Source organism: Pleurodeles waltl, chromosome 1_1, assembly GCF_031143425.1.
Source record: "Pleurodeles waltl isolate 20211129_DDA chromosome 1_1, aPleWal1.hap1.20221129, whole genome shotgun sequence".
NCBI lineage: Eukaryota > Metazoa > Chordata > Amphibia > Caudata > Salamandridae > Pleurodeles > Pleurodeles waltl.
Window position 1 is genome coordinate 982758549 of NC_090436.1, and position 20206 is coordinate 982778754.

The 20206-nt window shown below is 44.1% G+C and overlaps 1 protein-coding gene across 3 annotated transcripts in view; it reads right to left on the minus strand.

Annotated features, from left to right (window-relative positions):
- The window catches only part of FAM13A (family with sequence similarity 13 member A), an 848928-nt gene that overhangs the window by 611266 nt on the left and 217456 nt on the right, over window positions 1-20206 (minus strand). The gene's annotated exons all lie outside the window — the stretch shown is intronic.

Below are 20206 nucleotides of genomic sequence, written 5' to 3' on the forward strand. Positions count from 1 at the left end.
GAACTAACAAGCGTGCCATTAAATGCCTTCTGGTATCAATGAAAAACATCAGCAACATTGTTCCCAAACTCAACCTAAATTATCATCAAAATAGTGGCTTTAAATAGATTTTGAAAATACAATTTTTTTTTGCCAAACATTAGTTTGACTTTTTCTAAAAGTACTCATCATTAAAGATAAATAAACTAAATTCCCCTAGACACAAAGTTCAAGACTGTCTTTTTCATGAAAAACTATCTTGTACAAAGGTACCTGCTTTTCATGTGTTCATTAAAACAAATCATTAGTGCCCAAACATCAGCTGGGTAATTTGTGTAGATCCTACAAGGGTTTCCTACAGAAAATAACAGCTGAAATAAAAAGATATTGAAATTGAGGTTAAAAACAGCCATTTGTCTCCAGTTTTACTCTGTAACCTTTTCCTGCGATGCCAGATTTTTGAAAGCAATATACTGTTACGTCAGCTGGACTCTTCTGGTTGCAGGGATATATAGGGCTTCTAGGTTCATCAAGAACCCTAGGTACCCAGAGCCAATAAATGAGCTGCACCTTGCAGTGGGTTTTCATTCTATACCGGGTATACAGCAATTCATTTGCTGAAATATAAAGAGTGGAAAAACAGGTACCAAGAAAACCTTTGTATTTTCAAAATGGGCACAAGATAAGGTGTTGAGAAGCAGTAGTTATTTGCACATCTCTTAATTCCGTGGTGCCCATACTAGCATGTGAATTACAGGGCATTTCTCAAATAGACGTCTTTTTTACACACGGTCTTACATTTGGAAGGAAAAAAAGTAGAGAAAGACAAGGGGCAATAACACTTGTTTTGCTACTCTGTGTTCCCCCCCAAGTATCCTGATAAAAATGGTACATCACTTGCGTGGGTAGGCCTAATGAACGAGACAGGAAACACAACATGGACACATCACATTCTTACACTGAAAACTGACATGTTTTTTGCAAAGTGCCTAGCTGTGGATTTTGGCCTCTAGCTCAGCCGGCACCTAGGGAAACCTGCGCATTTTGGAAAACTATACACCTAGGGGAATCAAAGATGGGGTGACTTGTGGGGCTCTCACCAGGTTCTGTTACCCAGAATCCTTTGCAAACCTCAAAATCTGGCCCCAAAAACAAGTTTTCCTCTCATTCCGGTGACAGTAAGTTCTGGAATCTGAGAGGAGCCACAAATTTCCTTCCACCCAACGTTCCCCCAAGTCTCCCGATAAAAATGGTACCTCACTTGTGTGGTTAGGACTAGTGCTCGCGAAAGGCAATGCCCCAAAACAAAATCTGGACACATCAAAATTATCAAATAGAAAACTACCTGTTTTTGCGGGGGAGGGGAGGAGGAGCACCTGAGTTTAGTCCTAGGCTCAGCTGCCATCTAGGGAAACCTATCAAACCCAGACATTTCTGAAAACTAGACACCCAAGGGAGTCCAGGGAGGTGTGACGTGTGTGGATCCTCCAATGTTTACATACCCAGAATCCTCAGCAAACTTCAAATTTAGCTAAAAAAAAAATCACTTTTTTCCCACATTTCTGTATGGGATCACCGCATCGGGACAAATTTCCTACCACCTAACGTTCACTGTAAAAATGATACCTCACTTGTGTAGGTGGGCCAAGTACCTGTGAAAGGGAAGAGCCAAAAACATGTCGAAATTGAGGGGGATCCAATGCGGGTCCAAAAGGGCAGTTTGAAAAAAATAAATGTTTAGGCTGACAAGTGCAGCAGAATTTTTATCAGTATAGATGAGACAATGTTGGGTGGTAGGAATTTTGTGGATTCCTGCAGATTCCGAAACGTTCCATCACAAAAATGTGGGAAAAATGTGCGATTTCCAGCAAAGTTGGAGGTTTGCAGGGCATTGTGGGTGAGAAAATGGTGCAGGGTGCATGTGAAGCACAGCACCCTGGAATCAAACCAGATGTTTAGTTTTCAGATTTGTCTAGGTCTTGTGGATTTTTCTACATGGCAGCGTCCCAAAGCCAAAAAAGTGCAGCCCTCACCATTCCTAGTGGGACGATTATGAGAGTTACCAAGCTCTCATGGTCCAAATGTAAAACCAAAATTTAAAATAATCAAATGTCTTCTTGCTTGCCCATGGGATAAGTTGTTTTAGTGTGCGGGGAGAGCTGAAAGACTGTTACCCTCTTCAGTTGGGGTGGGGGCATAACCAGGCCCATACTGGTTGGTAGCCACCACCCCACAATTGTTTTTTTTTTTTTTAATTCCATGGCATCTAGTAGACTTTCAGCCCTCCGGGGTGTGGATCGAGGGGGCATTTTCTCCATCTGCCCACTGGTGGGCAGTACAACTTTTGCCCATTTATTTGGGGTGGGGGTATGGCCATAACCCAAGCCTCTTATTTTGAAAAAGATGAGCTTTCTGCCACCCTTTGGGGCAAATAGGCCTTCCAAAAATAGGCCATATGGCCAACAGTAATGTGTCCCCATGGGGATACACCCTTGCCCAAGGGGCTGCCCCCCCCAAACAAAACACACACACCAACCCCTGGTGTTGAGTGGTTTCTGCCCCCCTTGGGGGTAGATTGGCCTAACAAAAATAGACCGATCTGCCCCCAAGAGGGGCAGAAATGGCCTAAATACAATTTGCCCCCCAAGGGGTCGCTACCCATACATAAAAACAAAGTAAATAATATATATATATATATATATATATATATATATATATATATATATATATATATATATATATCTATCCCTGGTGTCTAGAGGTTTCTAGCATGCTTCCAGCGTGATCCGAGGTGACCTCTGATGAGGTCACAGTGCGATTTTCACGCTGACATCAGACGTCACTGGGGGTGTGGGGGTCACAGGTGGAAGGGGAAGCGATTCCCCTTCCATCCCCGACTGGGGGGTGAGGGCCGAGTGCAGGACAAGCTTATCCCCAGCATGGGAGGGGTTAAGCAAACTAATCACTCAGTGAGTAGCGCAGCAGAAGGGTTCTAATGTTACAAACCACCAGAAGAACGAGTTACTTACCTTCGGTAACGACTTTTCTGGTGGATACATTAGCTACCTGTGGATTCCTCACCTGATGAATACTCCCATGGCGCCAGCATTTGACGGAAATCTTCTTACTAGTCTCTGCACGTCGACGAGGACGTCACTCTAGCCCACGCGACGCCGTCTGACGTCATACAGGCAATAAGAAGTCCTCGCCGACGTGCCGATGACAGTACCAACATTTTTTACGTGCATGAGAATAATAATAATAACCCAATGCAATGAAAGAGCAAATCAACATCTCTTAATATTGTAAATCACACAACATTGCAATAAAATAGCTGTAGATTTAATATAACTTTTTTTTTTTTTTTTTTTTAAACAAATAAATATATTTATACATACGAATCATGTATATACCCAATATATATATAGATTTATATATAAATATACACATATATACAAATATCATACATGCAAAATGTATTGCAACTTTGAAGACCAAAAGGAGCACACTCAAGGATTGCTTGGAGAGACCAAAAAGGCAACGGGGAGGCGGGTGGGACCGTGAGGAATCCACAGGTAGCTAATGTATCCACCAGAAAAGTCGTTACCGAAGGTAAGTAACTCGTTCTTCTGATGGATACAACTACCTGTGGATTCCTCACCTGATGAATAGAGTCCCAAAGCAGTACCACGCCCGGCGGTGGGTGCCTAAATGGTCAAACCAAGAAATCCTGCAGCACTGACCGTGCAAAATGACCGTCCCTTCTGACCTCAGAGTCCAAACAGTAATGTTTCACAAAAGTGTGAAGGGACGACCAAGTTGCGGCCTTGCAGATGTCAACCACAGGAACACCCCTGGCCAAGGCCGAAGAGGCCGACTTAGCTCTGGTGGAGTGAGCTCTAATGCCCTCAGGCGGATCCTTCTTTGCCAAAGAGTAACAGATTTTAATGCAAAGAACAACCCACCTGGAGAGTGTTCTCTTGTGGACTGCCTTTCCTCTCCTCTTGCCCACGTATCCGACAAACAGCTGATCCTCCAGCCTGATATCCTTCATTCTGTCGATATAGAAGCTCAACGCCCTTTTTGGGTCCAGGCGATGTAGTCTTTCTTCCTCCTTTGAAGGATGAGGCGGAGGATAAAACGTGGACAAAGTGATTGTCTGAGCCAAATGGAAGGGTGAAACAACCTTCGGAAGGAAAGCAGCCTTGGTCCTCAACACCACCTTATCCCCATAAAACGTTATATAAGGGGGTTTAACCGATAAGGCCTGCAACTCACTCACTCTCCTTGCAGATGTTATAGCTACCAGGAATACTGTTTTAATAACCAAATATCTTAAGGGGCAAGAATGCATAGGCTCAAAAGGGGACCCCATAAGGAAAGTCAGGACCAAGGACAAATCCCATTGAGGCATAACGAATGGTTTTGGAGGATATTGATTCAGAAGACCTTTCAAGAATCTGAGAACAATAGGGGATTTAAATAACGATGGTTGGTCTGGAAGACAAATGAAGGCTGACAAGGCCGACAAATAACCCTTAATGGTAGCTACTGCACAACCTTTCTGCGCTAGAGACAGTGCAAAAGACAAAACATGTGACAGATGAGCATGTAAGGGATCAATCTGTCTCTCTCCACACCACATAACAAATTTAGACCACCTATTAGCGTAGATAGATTTAGTGGAGTGTCGCCTGGCCGCTAAGATAACATCCACTACATCAGGCGGGAGAGAGAAGGAACTCAGGTTGCCCCGTTCAATCTCCAAGCATGTAGGTGCAGACTCTGGAGGTTGGGGTGTAAAACCTGCCCCTGCGACTGCGAGAGGAGGTCTGCCCTGAGAGGGAGACGGAGCGGAGGGCACAGTGAGAGTTGGAGAAGGTCGGAGTACCATACCCTCCTTGGCCAATCCGGAGCTATTAAGATGACTTGGGCCCGGTCTTGGCGAATTTTCATCAACACTCGAGGAATCAAGGGTATGGGGGGAAACGCGTAAAGCAACTGGTCGCACCAGGTTATCTGAAACGCGTCCCCCAACGCTCCCTGCATCGGATACTGGAGGCTGCAGAATAACGGGCAATGCGCGTTCTCCCGAGTGGCAAACAGATCTATCCGAGGAAACCCCCACATCTGGAAGATTAAACAGACTTGATCTGGATGGAGACGCCACTCGTGGTCTGCCGAGAATTGGCGACTGAGACTGTCCGCACGTACATTCAAGACCCCGGCCAGATGATTTGCCACCAAGCAAATCTGATGGTCCTTTGCCCAGGACCATAGCCGAAGAGCTTCTCTGCAGAGAAGGTACGACCCTACTCCTCCCTGTTTGTTTATGTACCACATCGTGGTAGTATTGTCCGTCAGGACCTGTACCGACTGACCACGAAGGGATGGGAGGAAGGCCTTGAGAGCCAAACGTACAGCCCGTAACTCCAACAGATTGATATGAAACACCTGTTCCTCTGGAGACCAAAGCCCTTTGATCTCCAGATCCCCCAGATGAGCTCCCCATCCTAGGGTGGAGGCATCCGTTATTACCGTGGCCACTGGTGGCGACTGCGCGAACGGCTTCCCCTGTGAAAGATTGTTGCCCGCAATCCACCACTTCAATTCCACAGCAGCATCTCTGGAGATCTTGACAGTACCTTCTAAATCTCCCTTGTGTTGAGACCACTGCCTTCGGAGGCACCACTGAAGAGCCCTCATGTGCCAGCGAGCATGCGTGACCAACAGAATGCAGGAGGCGAACAGACCGAGCAGACGAAGGACCTTGAGGACTGGAACTACCGCTCCATTTCGAAACATTGGAACCAATTCCTGAATATCTTGAATCCGCTGAGGCGGAGGAAAGGCTCGACTCAATGTTGTATCCAGTACTGCCCCTATGAACAGGAGGCGCTGAGAGGGCTCCAGGTGAGATTTGGGCACGTTCACCGAAAAGCCCAGGTCGAACAACAACTGGGTTGTTGACTGCAGATGATGCGACACAAGCTCCGGGGACTTGGCTTTGATCAACCAGTCGTCCAAGTAAGGGAATACTGCTATCCCCTTCCTTCTGAGCTCCGCCGCAACCACTGACATCACCTTTGTGAAGACTCGAGGTGCTGAAGTAAGACCAAACGGGAGGACCGCAAACTGATAGTGCTGCGACCCTACAACAAACCGGAGATACTTCCTGTGCGACTTGAGTATCGGGACATGAAAGTAAGCATCCTGCAAGTCGACAGACACCATCCAATCTTCCTTGTTCAACGCCCAAAGCACCTGTGCTAGGGTCAGCATCTTGAACTTTTCCTGTTTGAGGAACCAATTCAAGATCCTCAGATCCAGGATTGGTCTCAACTGACCATCCTTTTTGGGAATCAGGAAGTATCTTGAGTAACAACCTCGACCCTTTTCCTGCTCTGGGACCAACTCTACCGCGCCCTTTGAAAGGAGGACTTGAACCTCCTGTTCTAGCAACAGGAGGTGTTCTTCTGAACAATAAGATGGGCGGGGCGGGATGAGGGGCGGGAACTCCCGAAAGGGAAGGGCGTAGCCTTTTCCCACAATGCCGAGAACCCAAGTGTCCGTTGTGATAGACTTCCACTTGTGGAGAAAACGCTGTAATCTTCCCCCTACAGGAGAGGAGTGAGTGGGAAACGGTGGAAGCCTAAGGCTGCTTCCCCTGCTGCACCCCTCCAGAGGACGAGGAAGAGGCAGAGTGCTGTTGAGAGGCTCCTCTGGTACGGACCCCACCCCTCCCCCTCCCTCTAAATGACCTATAGGGGAGGGAAGAGGCGGGTTGCTGGAACCTCCCCCGAAAGGAAGAGGAATAAGAGCCACGCCCAAATCCCCGAAACCTCCTGAAAATTCTAGAAGAGGCAGAGGAAGAAGGAGCTTGCAGTCCTAACAATTTGGCTGTGGCTCTGCTCTCCTTAAATCGTTCCAAGGCTGAATCTGCCTTGGCTCCAAACAGTCTGTCCCCATCAAACGGGAGGTCCAGCAGGGTCGACTGCACATCCGCAGAGAACCCTGAGTTTCGGAGCCAGGCCTGTCTTCTGGCACCGTCGGGAAGGAACCAGGCGCTGACTTTGAGGAACAGGAGGCTTGCACCACCAAGCTCTCCGGCGTAGGGTGTCTAGAGAGAAAGCCAGGGTCAGATGGTGCAGCTCGATACCTCCTGGCCACAGCCCTATGAACGGCCGAGGAAGACACCGGCTTCTTCCACACCTCCAACACCGGATCCAGCAAAGCCTCATTAAATGGCAAGAGAGGCTCAGCTGCAGCAGAGGCCGGATGCAATACCTCTGTCAGCAAATTCTGCTTTGCCTCTGCCACCGGCAAAGGCAGGTCCAAAAAGCTCGCTGCCTTCCTCACCACAGCATGAAAGGAAGCCGCCTCCTCCGTATATTCCCCTGGAGATGAAAGGTCCCACTCAGGGGAAGTGTCCAGCCCACTGGCTGTATCCAGACCATGCAGTCCGTCTCCAGAGTCCTCAATCTCTCCCTCCTCTAGGACTCGCTGGTACTCTTGCTCTTCTAAAAGACGGAGAGCACGCCTCCTCGAATGAAGTCTCTCCTCGATACGCGGAGTCGACATGGCCTCCGCCGACGTCGAAGAACGGCGCCGATCTCCAGAAGCATCTGACGCCGCGTCCGGCGCCACAGGCAGCTTCGGCGCCGAGGCAGGAGCCGGAGGACGAGGTCTTGGAGCCGATGGACCAACCGGAGTCACAGGGCAAAATCCTGACTTCGACGGAGGGGCAACCTCCGGGGCCGAAACATCCGAAGCCACCGGAGCGGCCACCGACGCCGGCACCGGCGCCGAGCCCACATTCCCAAAAGGGAGAAAGGGCATAAAGGGTGCCGGCCGAAGAGGCGCAGGATCACCCAACGAAAAGGCCAAGGGCCCCGAAGGACCAGCCGGAGCAGCTCCTGGAGCCATCTGCTGAAAGATGGTATACATCGCATTAAGAAACGCGGTACTATCGGCTCCAGGAGTGGGAAAAGCCGGATACTGGGGTGCCTGGATCGAGGGCGACCCCGACGCCGGCCTCGACGTCTGCGACGCCGGAGAAAACACAAGAGGCTGCACCACCTCAATCACTGACGCCTGACCAGGTGAAGTCGGTGACGCCGGAGAGGGCAACGGCGTCGATGGATGCGGCGTGACCGTGGGGCTGACCTCCCAAGTCCTCCGACGCCGAGCCGAAGGTGACCTCGAACGAGACTCCTTGCTGGAGTGACGTCGTGAGTCTCTACGGCGCCGGGAGTCTCGATGACGCCGGTGAGACCTTGGCGAAGAAGACTTCTTATGATGTTTCTCCTTCTTCTTTGATTTTGCCATGAATAACTTGGCCTCGCGCTCTTTGAGGGCCTTCGGATTCATGTGTTGACATGAATCGCAAGTCGAGACGTCGTGGTCGGAGCTCAAACACCATAGACAGTCGGAGTGAGGATCTGTAACTGACATCTTGCCCCCACACTCTCGACAGGGCTTGAAACCCGACTTCCTCTGAGACATTGTTACCGCAGAGAAGACTACGCAGCAGACAATACACTGTAACCACGAAGGTAACAGTAACTCCCTCGAAGATAACCGTTTCGAATGCACGGAAAAAAGGGAACTGTCATCGGCACGTCGGCGAGGACTTCTTATTGCCTGTATGACGTCAGACGGCGTCGCGTGGGCTAGAGTGACGTCCTCGTCAACGTGCAGAGACTAGTAAGAAGATTTCCGTCAAATGCTGGCGCCATGGGAGTATTCATCAGGTGAGGAATCCACAGGTAGTTGTATCCATCAGAATAAACCTTTTGTAGGGACATCTGTCAATTAAGAGGGCCTCAATAATCGACCATAGTTATGATCCGCAATCAAGGACGTCAATGGGCAATTAGCAGTAATTACTGGAACCCAAAAAAACAAATTAGTACCAAATTATCAGTAACAGAACCAATTGTGCAGCATGGGAGTTACCAACTGACCTTAGGGCAAAACAAGTTACCGGATGTACCCATTGGAACCAACGGAGTCTAAAAATAGCGGGGCAAACCAATTATTACATCCGATAAAATCAACATTTTGTAACCCATGTTACCAGCTATATCACTCACCTCAACAGTATAAGGTGTATGCATGTGCCAGCATGCAAGCAAATTATTTGCAAAGAAAGCCTGGAGCCAAAAGCAGTCACGCCTTATGCGCCCAGTGTTTGTAGGCAAGTTACTGCCTTTAAGTAAAAATGACAGCCATATTGAGCAGAACTTGATTAAAAAGTTAAGAAAACGTGGAGGCTATCTTGGAAAGGAAGTTTCCTCTATGCCGGGTCAAACCAGTTACTAATTGTAACAGAATCAGCATTAGATAGCCAAATAATACCAACACTATCTCTCAGCTAAAAAAATATACAAGTGTGCACATGTGCCAGCATGCAAGGAAAAAAAATGCCTGGTGTCCAAAGCCGACACTCATAGAGTGCTCAGAAATTATAAACCAGGAAGTGCTTTTAAGCTAGAATGGCGGACATTTTGAAGAAAATTGAATAAAAAGTTGGTGAAAGCATGGGGGCCATCTTAGAAGGGAGTATTTCTTCATGTCAGGTAATAGCATACATACATAAAAGTAAATATCGAATTAACAATGCCTTAGAATCCTAGTCAAAGAGTAGGACGACATAGCCCATATAGAACATTTCAAAGCAAGAAATTAAAAAAAAAAAAAAAAAAAACACAAAGGGAAGCAATATCTAATCTAGTCCTTTTTTCTTTCTCTTAGCCTTTTTTTTCTTCCCTAGCTTTTCACAGGTCTTGGTTATATAGTCAGCGACTACTTATGTGCATCTCGGGCGTAATTTTTATGTCCTGATAATGATCCCAACAATCAAATAAGGGATCAAAACGTCGTCGACATTTAGTACTTGGACTCTGAACAATAATATATGTTTTGACATAATCAAGCATACTGTAAAATTGTGACTCTGTGCTTTCTGTTACATGTGGTATGCCTGAGCAATTATGATTTATGGTTTCCAAGATGTTTTTGTTTTCCCACTACACTATTTTCTTACTTTCGTTTGGAATAAAAATACTGGTTTAATGCATGTTTTCCATAGATTTCATTGTGATTCTATGTGGTATTTAAATCTATATCCTTTTATCTAAGGGACCTTTGCATCTTTGTCCTTTAGACACCCTCCAGCCCCTCTCACTGCAGCCAATCTCTCCCTGCCTTAGCTGAAGTCCAGTGGTAGAAAGGCCATTGTGCTCTTCTCTAAAAAAAATAAAAAAATAAAAAGTTTCCACAAATTAAAAGGTAAAGGTTTAAAACACTTATTATTTTTTATTGCAAATATTTTCTAAAACAGGAGTGTTGGATGGCAACTGTATTTAAATTAATATATTTTCTGCATGGTTGTCTTTGCAAACTAGGTATAAATATGACTCAAAATTTGTGGACATTATCTCAGAATTAAACTATATGAGACTAGCTGCAGATAAACAGGTGGTATGATATGCATGCCAAAATGCTGAGAAAATAATGATACCTGGATCTCACAACGACTATACCAACACATACTTATGACCTAATCACGAGTGTGGCGGTTCTCAGACCGCCACGTTTGTAGCAGTCCGACCGCCACATTACGAGGTTATTGGGCAGCCCTGCCAACCTACCACTGTCTCCGCCATGATTGGAGATCCCGACAGGCTGATGGCAGTGCAGTTTGGACTCAGCCAGGGCGGCACTGAACTAATTACAACCTGGTTCTCCGCCAGCCTTTTCATGGCAGTTTCACCGCCATTAAAAAGCTGGTGGAGAACAGGTACGGGGGCCACAGGGGAGCCCCTGCACTGCCCATGCCATTGTAATGCGCACTGTCTACTGTACAGACAGAGCGCATTACGAGGGTGCTGGTGCCCCCTGCAGGTGGCACCATTTCCGCCGGTTCTATTACGATACGGCAACAATGCTGTCGCCACCTTTCCTCTGGGATGATCAGCGGAAATCAGACCGGGGGAAAGTCTTAACGGGGCCAGCAGGGAGGTAGCCAGCATGGTGGCAACCACACCGTCAGGAATTGGGCAGACGGGTGCTCCCGTCTGCCAAACTCATAACCGGGCCCTCAGTCTGGGTAGGACTGCAATCTTCAGCAACATGTAACATGTGTTAGGCACCTTATTCACTGTGGAAATGAAGGTGATGTATAATTAGCCAGCATGTTCAACTGCAGGATGTTCAGCACAATTTACTGACTCCAGACAGTCTACATCAATCACTGAATTATAACTGAATCTGTGGCGCCTAATGATATTCTTTACTTCTTTTACTAACTAGCCCAGAGCTTTGCATCCACAAGCCTCTGCATGAAGCTAGCCATCAGCTATACTTGGACAGGAAACACAAATTGCCATTACGTGTAGAAGGTTAAATAGTTCATCCACATTGATTTATATTTTGGAGCAACTGTAATGTAGATCATGAGTCCTGTTGTCTGCAGACTAGGTGTGGGAGTGGCTCAATAACACAAGCATATATGGAGTGGCTTTATAATACAAGCATATTTGTACAAGTTTGTGTCTTGCTTCATAACAAGAAGTTTTCCCAATTTAAATGTCCATACATTTAAGTAATGCTTATGTAATAAATAAAATGAAGAACTTTAAGGCAAGTGCTTGTTTCCTAATGGGCAGGATTTAGTTGGCAAGCGCCGCACTGTAGATGTGCATCAACATTCCTCAACTGCAGTGATACTAAACACAGATATGCAGACTGGACACCACAGAGTATTGTGAGATACTGGGTTGTTGGTTGACTGGGATGTGAGCTCTGTACAAGCAATAGCCACAATCCCTTTCAGGGCGAACCATAAAAAGTCACTAATTTAACCTGTGCTTAACCCTGGGTAGCTTGGCACAAAAAACAGTCAGGTTTAGCTTAGAGGCAATGTGTAAAGTATTTATGCAGCACACAAACAGTAATACAGGTGAACATACAACACAATAAAAATCCCAAACCAATTTAGACAAATAGAGTTCATTAAAAAATATATCTGACACCTAAAGGACAAACATCCAATCAGTAGAACCGGAGTTATGAATCTTTAAAGTCTTAGATTGAAAATAGCACCTAACGGAGAAAAGCAGGAACCGTGGAGATCTCGCCACACTAGACCAGGACAAAGTCAGAAGTTAAGGCTGACCATGATGGAGCGCATTTCGGATACAAGAAGTGGATTGGGTCTGGTCAGCGCTTACCTTCTAACTTAAAAAAACTTTGAAAAGAAAATGTCTGAGAAAGTAGAAGTTCAGCGGGGTAGGAGTGTCATCATCGGACAGCAGAGGAGTCAGGCAACAGTGAAGATTTTTACCTTTGGACTTAGTTGTCAAGATCCGGGAATCCCACTATCGTTTCACCGTCTAGGAGGAATTAACAAAGTCCTGTCAGTTGTACCCAGTCATGTGACCTAAAACAGGCTGCAGGTTAAGGGCAGGAACATGCCAACTTATTAAAAGTGGCATTTTCAAACTTGCAAGATAAATTTGACTTTACCATTAAAGAGGGTTTAAAATTACCTGCTCATAGGCACCACACCTGGCATATCTACCTCCTCTCCTTTAGGAATTACAGCTTATTAAAAGTAATATGGAGTCCCTGATATGGAAGGGGTAGGTCTCACAGAAGTGAAAAACGAATCTGGGAGTTTTTTACTACCAGGGCATGTAAAACATTAAAAGTACATGTCCTACTTTTGAATTACACAGCACCCTGCCCTATGAGCTACCTAGGGCCTACCTTAGGGGTGACTTATATGTAATAAAAGAGGAGTTTAAGGCTTAGCAATGGATTTTGAATGCCAAGTAGACATGGCCGTGGGGCACTGCATTCAGGCTCAATGGCAGGCCTGGGTCACGTTATAGACTGCTACTTAGGTAGGTGGCACAATAGGTGCTGCAGGCCCATTGGTAGCATTTACTTTACAGGCCTTGGGTATATGGTAAACCGCTCTACAAGGGACTTATTAGTAAATTAAATGTGCCAGTTGGGTATACACCAATTAAACAATGTTTTAGGGAGCGAGCACAAGCACTTTGGCACTGGTTAACAGTGGTAAATGGCACAGAGTCCTAAGGCCAGCAAAAGCAAATTTCGAGCAAAAAAATAGGAGGAGGAAGGTAAAATTTTGGGAGTGACTCTGAAGAGGGGGCACTTTCCAACAGTAACTAATAACATCCATCACTACAATTGAGGCCTTGTTACAAAAGCAACATTTGAAGCTAAGAATAATGCTTGCCAATCCTATGGCACACTGAAAATAAAACACTGCAGACTGCAAACGTGTTGATGCTGGGTTATTCTGTAAAAATCTGCGTGGTGCCCAGCATGCCAATAAGGGTGGTCTCAGGGCACCAGAAACAGAAAAAAAACTTGTCAAATAGTCTAAAGTAATATTAAGTGAATAGCTATGTCTTTAAAACCATTAGTGCTTCTCGTACCAGTAAAAGAGAAGCGGAGTTCCAGGGGGAAGGACTGAGAATCAAGAGCAACAAGCCTTTCCAGGCTAAGCAGAAGCACTGAAGAAGCAGAAAACATGTAATGTGATGTTAAAGCAACAGTGCAAAAACTTTAACAAATCATTCAATCTTAAATTATATCTTCATTTGTGCTTTTCACTGCATGCATTAAGACGTACATGTACATAAAGCAAAGGTAAGGCTTGTAAATAGTTTGCCCTTTGCATTCAATTGACATGTAATACAACTCACCACACAGCTTGTGTATTATCACAATTCAAGTGTTTCGAATTCACTGCAGGATACCTTGGGCATTTGTCTGAGCAGTTCACGCTGGCAATGAAGTTTATTTCTGGGACGTTGTATTTATTTGAAAACCAGCACAAAGACATCTTAGCATTGATTGTTAAAAAACATACAGACCTTTGTTTATTTGAAAGCGGTGGGGGATGATGGTCACATTGGCATTGTATGAGAAATGCACAAGGCACTTTACCTTTGTTCTGGTGCATCTTCCATCTTGGGGGGGGGGGGGGGGGGGGGGGGGGGGAATAAGCAAAGCTCAATAAGCCTCAACCAAATGCAAATACAGACCAGGTTTGTTCAAGTACTGCTGCTATGTATAAAGCCTTGTTTGAATTCAAACATTTCCAAGCTTCAATTTGACATGGAGGAAGTAGAAATGAAAGTTGTGCAGGCTAAGAATGGGTCTATGCACGTTTTCCTGAAATTGCACTGTCTGAAGCAAAAACTAAGAATCCCAATGCGGTCATTGCCTCTTCGTGATTCTGCGCTGTACTGTCTACAGCTCGAACATTAAATTGTAGTTTTTCTAAGTTAATATAGGTGATAGAAGCAGCACAATTTCAGCAAAACAGGTGATGACCCTCTTCTGAGATGAGGCATGGGCACTAAATATGGCCTCTGATCCTTTTGCTTGAGGGGAAGGGGCTCATTTAGACATGCTTTTCACACCATCATGAACTAAATCTAGGAATACGAGTGCTGGATGCAGTGTTAATGGCATATCAGGTGTCCAGACATCTTTATACATTGTGATCTTTGTTGCTAAAATCTTAGAACTAGACATTACGGCAGAACTCTGTAATGCTCTCAGCGATGGAGGGTGACATCATGGAGGTGCCACCTGCCCTGGACCGAGATCAGCTGCAGACCTACTGGCCACTACACAGCAAAATGCAGTGAACAGTGCGCTGAGGCAACAAGAGCTGAGCCAGGCTCCCAAAATAGTTCCTGGGGATCCAGAGACCTTGCAGATACTCACATGGGCATATTAAGTAGCTAACCATAGCCTGAGAGGTTGATAGTGGGAGTAATCATCACAGGAAAGAGCCTTTGGTCTATTTGGCGGCATTTTATTGGCTATAATCAGTTTTCAAATGAAAAATGGAAACCCTAATCATAATATACACGACTTACAGGGGTTGTAAAATACAGTAATTTCTAGGAATGAATAGACGAGTGAAAGGTAGTGCAACTGAGACGAGATATAAAGGATGTTCTAAAAACGACAATGTGCGGTGCCTAAATAAGCAGGTCAGGGGTTATATGTCAGCTTACTGTAATGGCAATAAGCCAAAGAACAACATATAAAGGTACGTTTGTGTTAGGTTGCGATCATTTTGATATATGATTTACATACATTCCTGGCATACTGACAGTTTCCCTAGCTACGCTTCTGTGAAATGTTCAAGAATTTGTTTCCATGAAATATTCCCTTCCTTCACAAAACTTTGAAATATGGGGAATATTCGTGCACTTTTGCACAATTTCTGCATCAGTCTTCCCAGGATCATTCAGGCTTAAGTTTAGAAGGGCAGATACGCATATAAATACATTACAAATATTGCAAGTTTGCATAAGCTTATTTTCGTGTGGACTTTAACCTAACTTGCATTGCCTCACCGTGCCACTGTCTCTGTAAGCCACTTCAAATCAACTTTCGCTAGTTTGGCATTCATCAGTGAATCACCACAAACAATGTATGTGTTCTATTGCGATTCTTCACAAAGTTACGAAGACTGCAACTTTCTATGCTTGGGTTACACTTATCCAGAAAATGTTTTCTAATTGTGGCCCAAAGATACTATTTTCAATATTTTGACATGAGTTATGTTTTGACTCTTGGCTCTCTATAGACAAAAACATTTAATTGGTGGGATCGTAGGAGGAAGTATGGGGTTATGTAGGCTTGGGTAGCCATAGGGGTTAAAGGCAAGAACATCACCTCTGCTCTTTGTACATGAATGAAGTAAACATTTGAAAAACAAATTAAAGCTGGACAAATGTGCTTGTCAACAAAGATCTTTCACAAATAAATCTATTGCAGTTCTATTCCCGAAAAGCTCGAATAGTGTTATGCTGTGATGTATTGTGTCTGGTTGTTTTTGGTTTGTCTTTTTAGTGTCTTTGTTTTCTCTTTTCTTTGGCTGTACCTCATGCCAATGTGCTTCAGCGAATACACACTTTAGAAATATAATAACCCCATACCATTAGCAAAGTTTACCATAAGCATTTCCCATCCGCAAATAGGAAAACAGATCAAGATAAAATAGACTCGCTGCATAAGTAAATGTGTACCGAACAGTTCCTGTGTGGTTTGTACTATGTAAGGGAAACCATAAGAAAGGTCAAAATATAGGTGGATGGAACACAAGTCAAAATGTATTTTAAAAAGGTGAACGTTTGCGACTTGCCGACATCTGAATCTAAAGGGGCATTTATTATCACAAATGTGTTTCCAGATAGTAGATGATGGAAGCCAAAATCAACAGTGGGTGATGACAAAACAAATAACAGAAAGATTCCCTTTGCTACTGCATGAAAAACAGACTACAGTGAAAAAATTACCGGCAAAACAGAGGCTCATGTTCCAGAAGAGAAACTGAAGCAACCTGGTGCCAAGCCAGTCAGAAAGACATACAATCTTCACTTCAGGTTGAATGAAGGAGGTGAGACACAGGTAAAGATACACAAGGTCAAACAGGCGTGCCACAAAAACATGTTGAAAAAAACCGTAATGTTGGCACGTGAGCTTCGGACATAGGGTATTAGAAGGGGGGACAAAGAATACATTCATGAGATAGCAATGAGACTATATATATTTCAACAACAAGACCAACATTTTTCTACATAGTCATAACATTAATGTGGGCTAGACAGGGATCATCATTTTCACTGAACGAAACAATGATTTTGGAGATGAAAAGTGAATTACAATTACATTACCGTCCCGATAGATTTCCTTATCTTTAATACAGTACATAAAAAGTATGCTACATATGGCATGCTACAGTGATTCAAAGTCTAGTATAATTTCTTATTTTTCCTGTAGGTGAAAATATATAACATGTAACAAAGAGGTGTCCTTATGAAGGACTCTGTGGTGGGTAAAAATAGACCCACTAGGTCCACATCTATGCCATGTATTTCCAGGAATGACTTTGCACACATCAAATTGTAAGTAATTATTTATTAGTACTGACATAGTTAATAAGGCTAGCATAACAATATAACATATGGAGCCTTTCTCATGTTTGTGTCTCATTTTGTGTCCCAAGCAAGTCTATTTGCCTCAGAGCTCCTCCTCTATATCCAATGTCAGATCACTTTGCGTAAAGGTTCCTATTCCCTCCTCATAGGACCACTGTTGCACCTCCACACAAGGCTGATCAACAACTATCCTAAGCCTAGGACTTTGCTTCACTTTCAGACCTTCTGGTGTTCCTCTAACCAGATAACCTAGTTGCAACGGCCAAGATACTGAGCATCATGGCACCAGGTTTGATTACTGGAGGTCCACAGTCATAAAAAATGGTCTCAATATAGGCCCCTTCCTCCCAAAGAAGTACGTACAGGACAAAACGTTAAATATCTTTTTATCTCCTATTGTCTCCCACACTAAATACTTTTGTTTCCCCTTTACTCTGTATGCCCCTCCCCACTGAAAGTACCCGATACCTCCCCTGCAGTCTTCAAAAGGCAACTGAGCTGGAAATTACATTTGAGCCGATTTGAAGTGATGCAGCAAAGTGTTCAAACAATCAATATGAAAGGCAAATGCTTGTGTGATTGAGAGGGAAATGTGTCTAGTACCTCCTAGGGTGTAAAAAAAGTTGGTGGTCACACGTTTGGTCAGTAGAGTTCGACAAAACTGACTTGTAAATAATGAAAGCAAAAGATGGTGGGTAAACAGGCAGGACCCAAGAACATGTTGTGCCACGCTGTATTATAACTACTGGATTGGTCTCTTTAATTATGTGCCCCATGGGATCGTTAGCAGTGCTTAATTTGTTCTGGTGGTTTTACAAAACCAGCACTAACAACAGTCAACATGGTGGAGCTAGATGTTTATTTGATATGGGCAAATCCACAGTGTTTAATATATTTTTAAAATATATATTTAAAATGACAATTCATAGTACACTACTCCACTGTTATAGCGTTGGGTGGCCATGAATAGTCTAAATCAGTGATACTCAAAGTACGGCCCGGGGGCCACTTGCGGCCCTCTTGACCTTTACATGCCCCTTGGTGAGCAGCAGCGCGGGCTGCTGTTTACTTGCTGAGCACTAATATTCAGGAAAACATTTTTAAGTAAATGGACAAGCATTTATTTGCAGTTTATATTAAATTATGAAGTAACTAAGGTGGTGTCCTGTACCACTCAACTTTAGGAACACCTTTATTTTTTAAAACGTCTTGCAACAAATGTGCAAAAATAGGCTTATGTTTCTTCAAAGTTCAAAAAAGTGTGTTTGATTAACATGCATGTTTTACCATACCACTGCATTGAGAGGTATTTTTTGTGTGCTAGTTTTCATACTTAAATTTAGAAACATTCATGATTTCCCACCCCACCCTGACATGCAAATAGTGAACTAAGAGGAAAATCAGTTGTCATGTGCGCCCTTTGGGTGGCCAAGGTTGCTAATATATGTGGGCAGCATTATAAACAAACACAGCAGAATGTTTTGTACAATTCACGTTCTGAACGTATATCTTTTGAGGTCCTCTTATATGCCATGAGAAGAAAAAGGAGGCAAAGTGGGGAAAACTGCCAAGGACACACAGTTTGGTCAAGGGGGAAAGCAGGGATTTAGCTCAGGTTTTCCTGTTTCATAGTCTGCAATTCAGCCACTAGATGTACTTGCTGCATTTCCCCTACGACCACCTTACACAATCCCTGACCCACCAGGACCCCCTACTGTCATCAGTGCGGCCCTCCGTCACACCACAGACCATACATTGTGACCCCTGGGCAAATGTTTGAGAGTACCCATGGTCTAAATGGTCACATTTGTAGAAGTATGATGGTTAGTAGTTGTGTTTGTACTGTAATTGGCAGCACTGGCAGGGGCAGTGGGATACAGGCTGCAGGGGCCACCTGGGAATGGCCCTGGCACTTTTATTTTATTTTTTACAAACTAAGCATGGATTATGAGGAATGGGACACTGAGCAGAAACAAATTTCTGCTTCACACCTGAGCATCATGTCATTTCACTTCTCTGGATGCATAAAGGCAATTTATTTCACCTTTAGAGTTGTGAATGATTTTGGATAAAACTGAATAGGGAACAGAAGAGAGAATAGTGCATGCCAACTCTTCAGCACTCTCCTCTGGGCAACACATCCAGCCCATACCTTACCTGAACCCCACCACCTCCCAACTCCACATGGATCCCCATTCTTCCAATGTTCTAGATCAATACCTTTCCATATTCCCTCCCCAGGTCATAAAAATGCAGAGTCCGCTTTCTGATACAGAGTTTGACCACCACAGAAGGTCAGTTTAAGAAGGTCACTTTCTTGCTCCGGGTTGACATAGCTACTTTTATTTCATTGCACACTGCTAGGATCTGTAGACAAGGCATCACACAGAAACTGAATACTACTGAAGTAAAAGGTCTACAGGAAATCCTAAACGAAATCCCTTCTCTGAAGACTGCACATACCTTCATTACTTTCAGAATTGAGGACTAGCTCTGTGGCAGAAAAAGTGCAATTTATACATAAAGAAGAATGCAAATTCCTTCCAAGGCTTGATTTAAACATTTCGACAGCAAATGACAGATAACTGTTTTCGTGTATTTGCTATGCAGTTCTAATAATTCTACAACGAAAACATTAGTAAGTTGAATCCCTGAGTGCAATGGAAAAAGCAATTTCCTTGGTGTCCCATTTGTAATTTCTAGCCAATAATCATTGGTTAGCCTGAAAATCTGTCTGGATCTGGACAAATTAAGATCTCTATAACTATTCGATGTTGTATATGTTATAAGAGAACAACCCTCTAATATACAATAGTCAGAAATACTATGCAGTATATTAGGATGCAACTGAAACAGCACACACTTTCCCCGGGAATTAGTAGTTATAGTTCTTTAAGAGAAGATCAGAAAGTGTGTTGTCACGTGGCAAAATTCACGCATTAAACAGCTTTCTGAATACATCTGAATAAAAGGTACCTTGATATATAGATATATATATATAGTATAGTATCTGACAATTAATGAGCCAAGACATGATCGTAGGTACAATGAACACAGAGGTTGCACATCCAGGGGTAATAATTTAACAAAGGACTCTGTGTCCTACAGGCACTCTGTAAAAATGCTATCTGTAGATAGGATTGTGAAGGACAACTGAAAACTCTTTAAAGTTCATAACTTCACTAATCAACTACTATGGCAAGTTAATGTGGCCGTGTACA